This window comes from Chaetura pelagica, unplaced genomic scaffold, assembly GCF_000747805.2.
Source record: "Chaetura pelagica isolate M959 unplaced genomic scaffold, ChaPel_1.0 scaffold43, whole genome shotgun sequence".
Lineage (NCBI taxonomy): Eukaryota > Metazoa > Chordata > Aves > Apodiformes > Apodidae > Chaetura > Chaetura pelagica.
This window is the reverse complement of record NW_009952803.1, coordinates 110,792-122,727: the sequence shown is the minus strand read 5'-3', so window position 1 is coordinate 122,727 and position 11,936 is coordinate 110,792.

The following is an 11,936-nucleotide window of genomic DNA, read 5'->3' as shown; positions in this document are numbered from 1 at the left end:
ACAAAGCAGAGAGCTCCTACAAAATACAGTGATCATTTCTTTCTACAGCGATGCAAATGACCCAACTCCCACAGACAGACAATTCGTATTTAAAATACACAGTTAAAAATGCTCTCCTTTCATTATTTACTTTCAGAAAGTCCTTGTTACAAAAGACAATTGTTTCCCACAATTAACAAATGCAGAACTTGTGTACCAGTCAAACATGGACAAACACACAGAAGGCTGGGGGGGGGGAAACGTTTGCTTTAGTTGGTATTATCCTGGCACCCCTGGAATCCCTCTTTCCCCTCAGAAGTGAACACCTGCTTTTACCAGGGACCGCTGCTTGGAATCAGACTGGAGAATACAGCAAGCAATGAACCACAACAGGGTGTGCATTAGCAGGCTCCTGGTGCACGCCTCAAGTGATCAGAGGCATTCAGCCAGACACACCAAAGCCTGTTGTCCTAATGCATCTCCTGATGTGGCTTACTCCTAGGATGGTCACGTGTGGCTCTGTCTACTTTTAATTTCATTATCTAACATATCCCCACACTGCGTGCAACAAGTTGCACCTGAAAGCAGAAATACTGGCAGAAAGGGTATAACTGGCATTACACTGAAGCTGGTGACTGGGGCAGGACCACTTCTTTGCTTTTGAAGTGTTCTTTCAGCCATCTCCACTGTGGACCAAAGCTCATTTTCCAAAAGGTCTATCAGAACTACTCTGAACGTGCACTGAAATGCAGAAGAACTCACCTAGCTGCTGCAAATCATCCTCTCCCTCCCTGGCAGAGTACCCAGCTAAGGGAGAGGATGCAGGCTGCACTGGGACACTCCTTCACTAGGCAGCTTGCAACTCACCTGCTAGAGTGGGAAAGGGGGTGAGGGGACTGAATGTTTCAAATCCTTACCCCAGCCAACTAGACACAGTGAACACGTAAAACAGCCACGTGTCCACAGCTTGTCTGCCACCGATGGGATACTGGAGTGTCTTCAGAGTGGGAAGCGCTGAAGCTGTAAGTCAGATCTGTAAGTAGATAAAATTCATCCAAGCTGTACTCCTGGCAGTTCACTCTACTCCCTCCTATGGGGCAGGATGTTCTTGGGGCAAATTACCAAATACTAAAAGATGCCAGCTACAGCAACAGTAAAGGAAATAGGAAAAAACCTACAGTATCACCCCAGTATCATGCAAGCTAGTATTTCAACTCAGAATGAGCAGCGTCAAAGAGTGCATGTGCAAAGAGGCAAAACTGCCTCCCTTTGTTGAGAAGTCACGTCAGACCTTTTTGGAGTGAAAATTAATCTAACAGAAAATACATCCTATATCCCCTTTTCAGGACTTTTTATTGCAGAAAGAGAAATCACAATCATTGCACAATCATAATATTTAAGAAGTGGGGAACATTTGCAATGGTTTCCTGATGCCTATACCGATTTGTAAACGTGCACAGGGATAGCAGTCCCTTTAATCCCATGGAAGTCAGCAGCAGCTGTGTGTTCAAGCAGGGGCAGAATTTAATAAACTCTTCAGACCTCTGACACCTTTTTCTGTCTTTTGCATGGCCAGATTTTGGGGGTAAATGAAAAAAAAGAAAGATACAAGACCTACTTCTCCAAATAATTTATTGAATAAAGCATCACGTTAACCCCCAGCACACGCTTTCTAGGACTCTGGTCTCGCCAAGTGTGTTTGTGCAATACGACCACCCTACAGCAGCACACATCTACTATTCATACACAAAATTCCAATAGGCAACACCGAACACTTCAGCTCAAGGTATTTTCAAAGCGTGACAACAGATTATATTACTTGTTCACTGAGAGCATGCTTTGTGACTATATCCTCTCAGTTTCACTTAGAAATCAAGGAAGCCTTAGTGGGCTTTCAAAAACCTACATCTGATTGGAAGCACATGATGTCAGACAAACATGCAGAGCTTCATGCAGTTCTGCAGTCACAGGATTTTCCTGTGATAGAAGGCAGGTAGTGTTTCTTTTTTGCATTAGTAAAAACGTGTGCGTGATTGGTTGCCCGTTTCTTCTGCTTCTAAGTCATTTTTCAGTGAAACAAAGCTAGCATATAAAGTCTTGTTTTGTGGAGTTATGGAATGATGCAAATTGAGGCACCACAGTATAACTGTTGATGCATTTGATCATAATCTTCCGTAAAAGGGATCACTTTTAGATGCATTTCTTTATTATTTTAAAACTTCTTTCTATTTTATGTCCTATGTGTTACAAACAAATCCATCATACATAATTTGCAGATGGACTTAAAAATACTGTGCTTCTGTTTTAAATGGTACTTCACAATATGTAAATATAGCCAAGTTGCTCTAGGTTCAAATACTTCTCAGGAAAAGCTGAAATATTTATTCCAGCTACAACATCACAAGTAAAGGAAAATTAACAAAGCAATTTGTATACAGCTTGTACTGGTAGCTCAGATTTGATTTAAAAAAATGAAGCTTAATGCTAGTCCCAGTGAAGTCAGTAGAGAATTTTAGCATGGACTTCATTAGGATTAAGATCAAGTACCTGAATCTAAGACTCTCTCCTTGGAGGAAGATCAATGAATAACCCTTTAAAAATATAATCTGTTCCTAGAAGGGCTGAGGAAGGTTATTTTTTCCCCCACTAAAAGCAAAGCATCATTTCTTTGTGTTTGACATTTCAAATCCCCTCTTAGTTTCTTTCAGAAATCCCAAAGTGTTTGATGTGCCGTATCTGTGTATCTTGAAAAGGATATTCCCATGTGGAGTTCTTCACCCCGCCAAAAAAAGAGTTGTGTGATCCCCCCTAAGACCAGAAACTAGCTCCTGCTCAACTGTGACTCTCAAAAGAAGATGAGCAGGAATTTGAACTCTAACTTTGACAGCTAGCAGTGGTGCAGTCTCTCGTGTTGTAGCCTTTTCCTTTGTTTATGTTTATGGGCAGGAGGACTGTGGGACTTTCAGGTTACAGTGTTGGAGGGACAGTGGACTGTTTCAGGGGCTAAAGGGTGGCTGATAGCTCAAAAAAGTTGATCCAATGTAAGCTAAAGGCCACACCAAGGGGTCAACCTGGTAACCTTCTGACTCAGTCATATTGCAGACAACATTCCAAGAGCTATGACAATTCCCAGAGAAATTCAGGCAGCAGGCAGCTCTCAGTTGCTCTGGGCAGAAGGACAGCTCTGATAGAGGAACTCAGCATCACAGTATTTTTTATAATATATATGTGCAGCATGCACATTATGGCAAAGAGAAAACAAGCAGTGGTGAGTAAGAGAAAGAGCAGTAAGAAGACAGCCAGGATGTTGTGAGCTGTGGTGTTAGGATGGGCCAGAGAGAAAATTAAGAGAAAAAGAGGAGGGTGAGTCCCAGGCAGGGAATGAAGTGAATTGGTCATCTTGAAATCTCTGATTCATTGTGGGGAATGTGCACTACTTACACATATTAGAGTACTGTAGGGAAGAAATCAAGCTGAGGAAATTCCGAAATCTTTCAATAGGATTTATGAGCTTTAATAATCCAACAGCTCAGGGTCACCTAAGAGCCCAGGAATTGCTTGGCTTACAAGTATGAGTGGCTCTAAGGAGACATATGACAAACACAGCATCTGCAGGAGGGTAGTTACAGTCCTCGACATAAAAGCTCTAAGAACCACAACTTTACTAGCACAAAGCAGTTTCCCATCTTCTCACCAAGAAAAGCATTTTTTGCAACCCTTTACCTAAAGCAAAGTATGAATGCATAGCTTTCCTCCCAGAAAACCTAGAGAGCAGACAAGATTTGGTCACAATTTTAAGCTACCACAATAAAATGTGGGTATTGCAGGCTTTCAAAAGCACATGGTGTCTCTCACTGTTAAACCATCACTAGACCTACACCTGCCCTTAAGTTGTCTTGGCAGAAGGGAAGCCAGGGAGCTATGCCATTTTGTGGGTGAGTAAGTGGATCTAGGAAATTGCAGAGAGAGGAGAAAAGAAAAATACAATCTCAGGAAGAATCATAGACTGGTTAAGGTTGGAAGGGACCTTCAAGATCATTAGGTTCTAATCTCCCTGCTGTGAGAAGGGACACCTCCCACTAGACCAGGTTGCACAAAGCCTCATCCAAACTGGCCTTAAACACCCCCAGGGGGGCATCCACAACCTCCTTTAACTTCTAAAACTCCTTCCATAGCAATATTAAGAATAGCAGTAAACCAGTGTTATGGAGTTGTAGGCTTAGTTTAACACTCAAAAGCAACACCAGTCTGTTTTAAAAAGGACCATCATCCTGGCTGTAAGTAGACAGAGAACCATCTGTGAGGTATTTCTGTTCAGTTATGTATTTCATGTAGTGAGGATTCTGGGTCTTGGTAATGCTGAGCACGTCTCTGTTCTGTGTTTTGGTCAGGGCACAGAGATGCAACCCAATGCACTGTCTGACAAATATGCAGTGCCAGCGTGTGGATTGGGTGCCATATGAAAACCCAGAGACTGGAGCTGGCAAATTATTTGGAAGTGAAGAAAGGAAGACTTGCCAATCAGCCACTGCAACCCAGAGTACTCACCTGCTGCCAATTTCTCTCTTTGAAATTCCTCTGAATGTGTTGCCTTCTTAACTTTTGCTTATAGAAACATCTAGTCTTCCCTAAAATGCAGGTTTTGAATGTAACAGATTTAGAGAAGGCTCCCACTGACATCAGGCCCAGACCTATCTTGCAGGGAATTTTTCACAGATAAGTTGATATTACCCTAGTACATTGATACTCTTCAACTATATACCATTTTTTATTTTTACTTTAAATCTTTTTAAGAGTAATGTTTATCTTCTCCCATCAGAAGCTCTAGAAAGGATCCTGGCCAAAGCATCTATGTAAGTTGGATGTGTTGCTTTCCTGCAGCCCACTCTACCACACTGCAGTATGCTCTGAGATTCAAAAGTGGCCAGGAAGCCAAAGCACCAACCTCCGATGAACAGAACACAGAGGTATATTAACCCTGGAACTTCAAGCTTTCCTGCCCTATACAATGCATAAATGTTGACTTGCATTTGAACTGTAATACAGAGGAAACCAACAGGGGACCTCCCAGAGAGGGTAGCACTGGCCTTGGCTTCTATACAGCTGCTCCCACCTCAGACCTCCTATGGATGCAAATGCCAGGCTGCATTGCTAGCTCAGAACCATCAACATGAAGCAATGGAGTTCAGTACATCGCTTTAAAGAGGCTCAGAAATAGTTGCTCTTTCACAAACCCCAAACTGAACTCTACTTTTAGAAGAAGATTGGGCTTTATTTTTCTAAGGTCACTCTCACTCAATTTAATAGAGATATTACCTTGCCTAAATAGGGTCAAAACAGTATAATTACTTCAAGATGTGGTTGTTAGTATTGTGAATAGTCACTTCTTAAACACTGTAGTACCAGCAATAAGTAAAAGAGAAGTCTGCAAAAAAAATGTCTGACCTAAACAGTGATAAACTTGCCAGATCACAGACTAATTCCCAAAATCTGTAAGCAGGACACAAAATGATATAAAAGTTGGAGTTGCAATAAAGGTAGAGAAAAGAAAGACTAGTTCTTACTCTCTGATATGGTGACCATCTGCGCTTTCTCCCCTTTCCCCAGCTTTATTAACTTGTTCAGTTAGAGAAGCAGCAAAAAAACCAAACACTGGTCATGAACACTGTTCAAGAGGAGATGAGGAGACCCTCCAAAATAGAGAGAGTTAAGAGCAGACTATAATTTCCTAGTAGATTGGTTCCCTTCACGATCCATGTGAGATGAAGTAGTTGCCCCCTTTAAGACCACATGGTGCTTCCTGAGCAAACACTGCAGATATGCCAAAGAACAGGAGCAACCTGAAAAAAAACTAAACCAAAACAAAACAAAGACCCCAACCTGTGCTAAATCCTGCTTTCCCAAACCAGCACTTTACAAACTACTGGAGGCAATGTATCTGACAGCCTGTTTTTATGTCTGATATATCATCACATTAGTTTTGTTTATGTTCAGTAAAAATGACCAGAAAAGACACAGATGTAAGCATAATTTAGCATAGTTATAGTGTGACTCTACTTTGGACCTTCCTAACCAAAGATCCCAACAGTAGCAGCAGCCTTACAGTTAGCAGGGAATAATTTCTGCTATGTGTCATTTGAAAGCCCCCTCAAGCTCTGTCAGTAGTGATAAAATTAGCAAAAATGTGGCCTTTTTCATGCACCTGGAGAGTCTTAGAGGTTTTTAAAGGATCTATGGGTTCAAATCCTACTGTGGCAGTAATTTGAGAAAGTGTGGTGATTGCTATTTTGCACTGGCCCAATGGGACTCTTTATTCCTGTCTGACTGCAGCTACAACCTTAGGACTTGCCTTGTGCCTATGAGCAGAGCGTACTCCCCCTCACCTCTCCACTTGCACTCATTTGGAACCTCTGTTCAATTTCCTAAGACTCTTAGCAGAATATGCCTTTGATTAGCACCAATTTAGCAATTTGCAGTTTTGAACACTGTGGGATCAACTTTCTTGTTGGCTAGTGGGAAGCAGAAAAGACACAGTCAAGAATGGGTAACTGCTTATGTAAAAATGAAGTCCAGTCAACACGAAAGGATGAGAGCAGTATAAAATCCCCTAGCACTGTACTTCCCGAACAGAACACAAAGACAGATACTTAAGCTTCCATCACTTTGAGGTCTTGGATCTTTCAGGTCATGGAGTCTTAAGCATAGTTATTTCTCAGTCACTGCCCTTAAAATAATACTGTTCCCCCAAATTTTCTCCAGCTGCCTTCTTTTTGTTTCACTTTGCCTTATCCACTAGACATATTTAAATTTTCCTTTGTTTGGAATCTACATTTTTTCACACCCTAAAATTACAGCCTTTGCAATGTGCAATACTGTAGAAAGCCCCTTCACTGAAAGAGCGGAACATGGTACAATTTTAGCATCATATAATTTCCTGCATAATTGTTAAATCATTTTCTTCCTTTTCTCCCTCCCCCTCTATTCTAATTTTTTTTTAAAGGAAAGTAAGATTCAAAGTGCCAATCCAGAAAGAGAGAGAGAGAGAGAGAGAGAGACTGACAGAAAACAGCCTTTTCATACAGGTGCTACACTGCAACAACAATCTTCCACGAGTAACAGGACTTTCCTTGTTCTATTGCTGTGGTCACTCAGCATTGGACTCTGTACTCTGCAAGGCACTATTGGTTCACAAATGCAAACTCCTTGTGTGTTTGTGACATTGTATTCCCAAATATCACATCCTAAAATTATTAAAATAAGACTGTTCATAACATTTTCCTGTGCACCATCTGGGCCTTGCAAGAAAGCTGACATTATCTGTCAAACTAAAGATAACCACATTTTCTCTCTTTTGTATCGTTAATGTTTGTCATCTCAAATTTCCCTGTAATGCTCCAATTGCATTATGACATTCTTACAAACTGAATGGCACTAATGACTTTCATTATTATTTACACACTTCCTTAATTATAAGGCTCTCCCTCTCATTCACAACATGTTCTCCCTCATAACACTCACTCTGATATAAAGCTAATGAATTTTAAACTTTCTATTACATAAAAGCTCATGATTAATTACCCAGCTTCCCAGTCTCTTTATGATGCACAATACGGGGCTCTCCTGCAGTGATGCAGCAAAGGGGGAGAAGTATGAAACTTTTATTCCCTCCCCAGTGAAAGCAAATAAAGAGATAAATAGAGTAACTTTTTCTTTAAAGTGGCATATGCAAATTTAATTGAAAACAAATATACATCAAACTATTCCTCAGGAGAAATCTAAATCTCTAAATTAGCAGCATGTAGTAAACAGGATAATAATGCCTATTATTATCATCTTTAATTTTTCATGACAACAATTTTTTAATCTGGTTCAAGCAAATGAGACAGTAGAAGTAAAAACACATGATTTTTACATAAGAAATCTTATTGTTGTATGCTGTATCACCAAAATAAACTATTTATTTGGATTTAATTATTCAAAATACCGGAGTCCTCCACTGATAAAAAGGACAGGACAGAAAAGACGAAGGTTGCACCACAACAGATGAAGGGCAGTCGTGACAAATATAAATTACTGCACTTCAGACTGACAAAGGTAATACAATAAAGCAGAGTCTAAAAGACTTTGAAAGACATTGTGGGGGCACTGAACAGCCTAGCAATGAAATTCAGAGCTCAGTGTTTAAGCACTGATACAGACTGCAATCTGCACAAGATGTACATGTCTCAATGCCTGTGCTGCCAACAGAAATTGGATTCTCACAGCCAAATGTAAATTTACTGGCAGCCACAGGGGAAAAAAAAAAAAAAAAAAAGGGTTAATTAAAAAGTATGGCTACTCTTACCCCATTTGCTCATTAGTAAACTTGATCTGAAGATTACGGGGAACCTGTGCATGTGAAAAAATTTACATCCTGCCGTTCCAAGGGAAGTTCGGTTTTATGCCTGTCCCCTGTTCGTAAAGCAGGAGCCAGTATCTATGCAAATATATACGTAATCCAAATAGGAATATCGTCTCAAACGGGACAAAAGCACATCCTATCATGACTGAATCACTGGCTAGCCATCTATGAATGACATATTTGTTTAAACCAAGCATAGGACAACTAGAAAGATGGAGATGCATTTGCCACAGCTGTTTACCTATGTGTTGCCTTATATTCTGTAACTGCTGATCTGCTGATGGAACAGATAAGAATAGTGGCTTTGTTGGTAGAAAAGCCTGTGTTCTATCAAATTTGGTTTGTTTTCTTTGTAATACTACATGCTTTAAATTTCTAATAATTTTTCAGTGGCTTGGAAAACCCTGGAAGCATATGTCATAGAGGCCTTCCAGTGCCTGAAGGGGGCCTAGAGTAAAGCTGGGGAGGGATTTTTTAAAAGAGCTTGTAGTGAGAGGACAAGAGGTAATGGATGAAAACTGGAAGAGGGGAGAGTCAGGTGAGGCATTAGGAAGAAATTCTTTAGTGTGAAGGTGGTGACACACTGGAACAGGTTGTCAGGGAAGCTGTGGACCCCCATCCCTAGAAGAGTTCAAGGCCAGGTTGGATGGGGCTTTGAACAACCTGATCTAGTGGGAGGTGTCCCTGCCCAAGCAGAGGGGTTGGAACTGCATGATCTTAAAGGTCCCTTCCAACTCAGACCATTCTATGAATCTAAATTAAGTAATTCCCCTAAAGTTCAGTACAACACAACAATATACTGTAGCTCCAGCCTTGTGAAAATCCTGAGAGATGATAACCGTACTTTGCTCTGCTTTTGAACAGCTTTTCATGAGTATGGCAACTATGTGGTCCTACAGAACAAACAACTTCAATAAAATATTTCTCAGGGCCTGATTCAAGGCCTACAGAGTAAACTATATGATTATCCTACTGTCTTCAGTTAAGATCACATTCCAAGGCTGCTACTCATCAGCATTTCAGTTATGTGAATTATGAAACTCCCTAAACGTCAGAGAATGTTCTGTAGTTTAAAAAAAACCCAAAACTTGAAGGAATAAAAAAATCAGTCTCTTTCATTCCCTTTAATGCTGTTTTGCATGCTATGTATCTTCCAAAAAGTTATTAGGAATTTATTATGAAGCAAAAAGTATGAAACATTTCTATTATTTCTTTAAGTCCGTAGCTAGAAGCCAAGCTTCAGAAGGCAGGCAGGCTTTTGGCAGAAATTTAAGAAATAGCAGAGATGGAGGAAAGGGAGACAGATGCAGAAGGAGACTAGGTCTCAGAATAACATTACTTTTCTGATTCTAATAAAGTTTCTTTGTTTGGCATTCAAAAACACTGGCAACTTCTGTGCTATCCCAGCTTTAATCAACATGTGATTCATGGATTCGCCATTTCCCCTCAGATACATAACAGCTCCGTGTAAACAGATAGAGTGCTCTTGAAATCAATTTTCCTCAAGATTCCTCTGTTTTCTGAGGTTATTATGGTTGTCCATCTTTTGTTGCTAACTCTAAGCTCAAGAGCACTGGACTGTGATGTCTGTAGGACATAAAAATTTACATTCAAAGCCTCCTGCCAGTTTTGGGCAGAGAGCATCCAGCTTCCACAATGGAACAGATTATGCTCCTCAGCCACATTTACCTGCTCACCAAGAACAATCCTGTTGAGAGTCAATTGAATGCATACACACCAAGATTCCTTTAAACAGCGTAAGATACATCCTATATGCTCTTAAAAAATTGGACCATGACCCTAACCCATATTTTATTTCTTGGTGGTTTATGTTGCAGATAATCTTCCTGAAAATACAGTGGATAATGAACCACAGTAGCCATTAATCTTGATGATTGTTTCCATGTAAAATAGTTTCTATACTTAGACACATTCACCTGGAAAGCCTATGCATTTCCAATATTATCCAGGAATAATTGTAGTCTAAATAAAATGGTGTAGTCCTTGAACTTCTTCATGCACTTGACTATTAGTAATAGCACTTACACAAAATGAATGAAACATCACAGAGCAACACACAAACATAATAAAACAGCTGAACTAATCTTTATACATATTATTAAAACAACTGAAGAAGGTTGCTGATAATGTCAAAATAGGAAAAAGTTATTACAGTTTAGTAAGTGGCATGAGGGTCTGCAGTTACAATTTGATGCCCCACTCCTAATGCAGCCCTAACTTGTGATAATTTTATAGTCCACAGCATCAAGAAAAGGTAAATGTATTTTAATGACATATGGCAGTGCTCTTACGCTCTATAGCTTTCAACAACATTTTGTTTATTATAATATATGTTTTGAAATTCTAGTTTAATATAATTAATTGTGTTTTTATCACCACATTCCCCCAGACACAAGCTCTCTGAGATTCCTTATGAAGAAAAAAAGATTTATTAAACTATTTGAAAGGAAGGAAGGCATGGTGAACAGGAGAGCCTTGTTTCCAGTCTGTAACTGTATTACATGGCCCTGTGAGCCACTGATTATATAAGCACATGAGACATGAAGCCTCTCTCTATCTTGTCTTTTGTGTCAGTGTCAGAAGAGCTTCATGGCTCACAGAAGAAAATGACAGAGTGGGGAAGTGTTTCCTAAGTGTGGCAACAGGGGACAGAGAAAGGCGAGATGCCACTATGAAAAGTAATTAGTGACAATGGGGAGTAATCTACAGAAGTTTGTACTTAATTTATTTTGCTGGTACACACTATATGAGACCTCCACAGCCCAAGAAAGATGAGCCATGCATCACCTGAGAAAGCTGCATGCAAGGGAACATCACTAAGCAGGAGCCAGGTCATGACTTCAAATATCAAGGCTCTGGTCCTGATTCAACTTTTTATTTATTGGGTAACTTAGATCAATTTAATCCATCTCCTGGTGCCTTAGTTTATTCTTCACATCTGTTTCTTCTGTTCCTTCTTGTGGCTATTGTAATTCTCGGGAAAGGACTATCCATCTTTATGAGCTTACATAATGACAGTCTCTAAAAATGAAAACTCCTACATCCCAGTCTGAAAATAGTCTCATTGAAAACTATGGGAATTTTATATCAATCTCAGCAGCAATCTTGTTTGCCAATAATATCATCTGTATGTATTCTTTTGAAATGTTTGGTATTGATTAACACAATTTTTAAAAGCACAAACAAGAAATTATTCATTTTTATTTATAAAGTAGTTATAGTGTTTATCACAGGCAGAGGGTTTTCATACAAATCAGAATACTAAGCAAATAAGCCAAAAAAAACCCCAACACGTCAGCTTTTCCCTGTTTTATAACTGTAATCACTTTCATATAAACATAAACAAAACTGTGAACCACTTTCCTGAGTTGCCTAAGAAGAGAGATGAGCCTCACAGACCCAGAAAGCCAGTGAACCCCAGAAAAGATAGCACCTTCTTGGAGAATATCTGACTAATAGCTACCCTGCATTAAAGGCACAAGGACCTTGCTTATAATACAAGTATATCAGACAAATGGTATTAAATCTGCAGGAG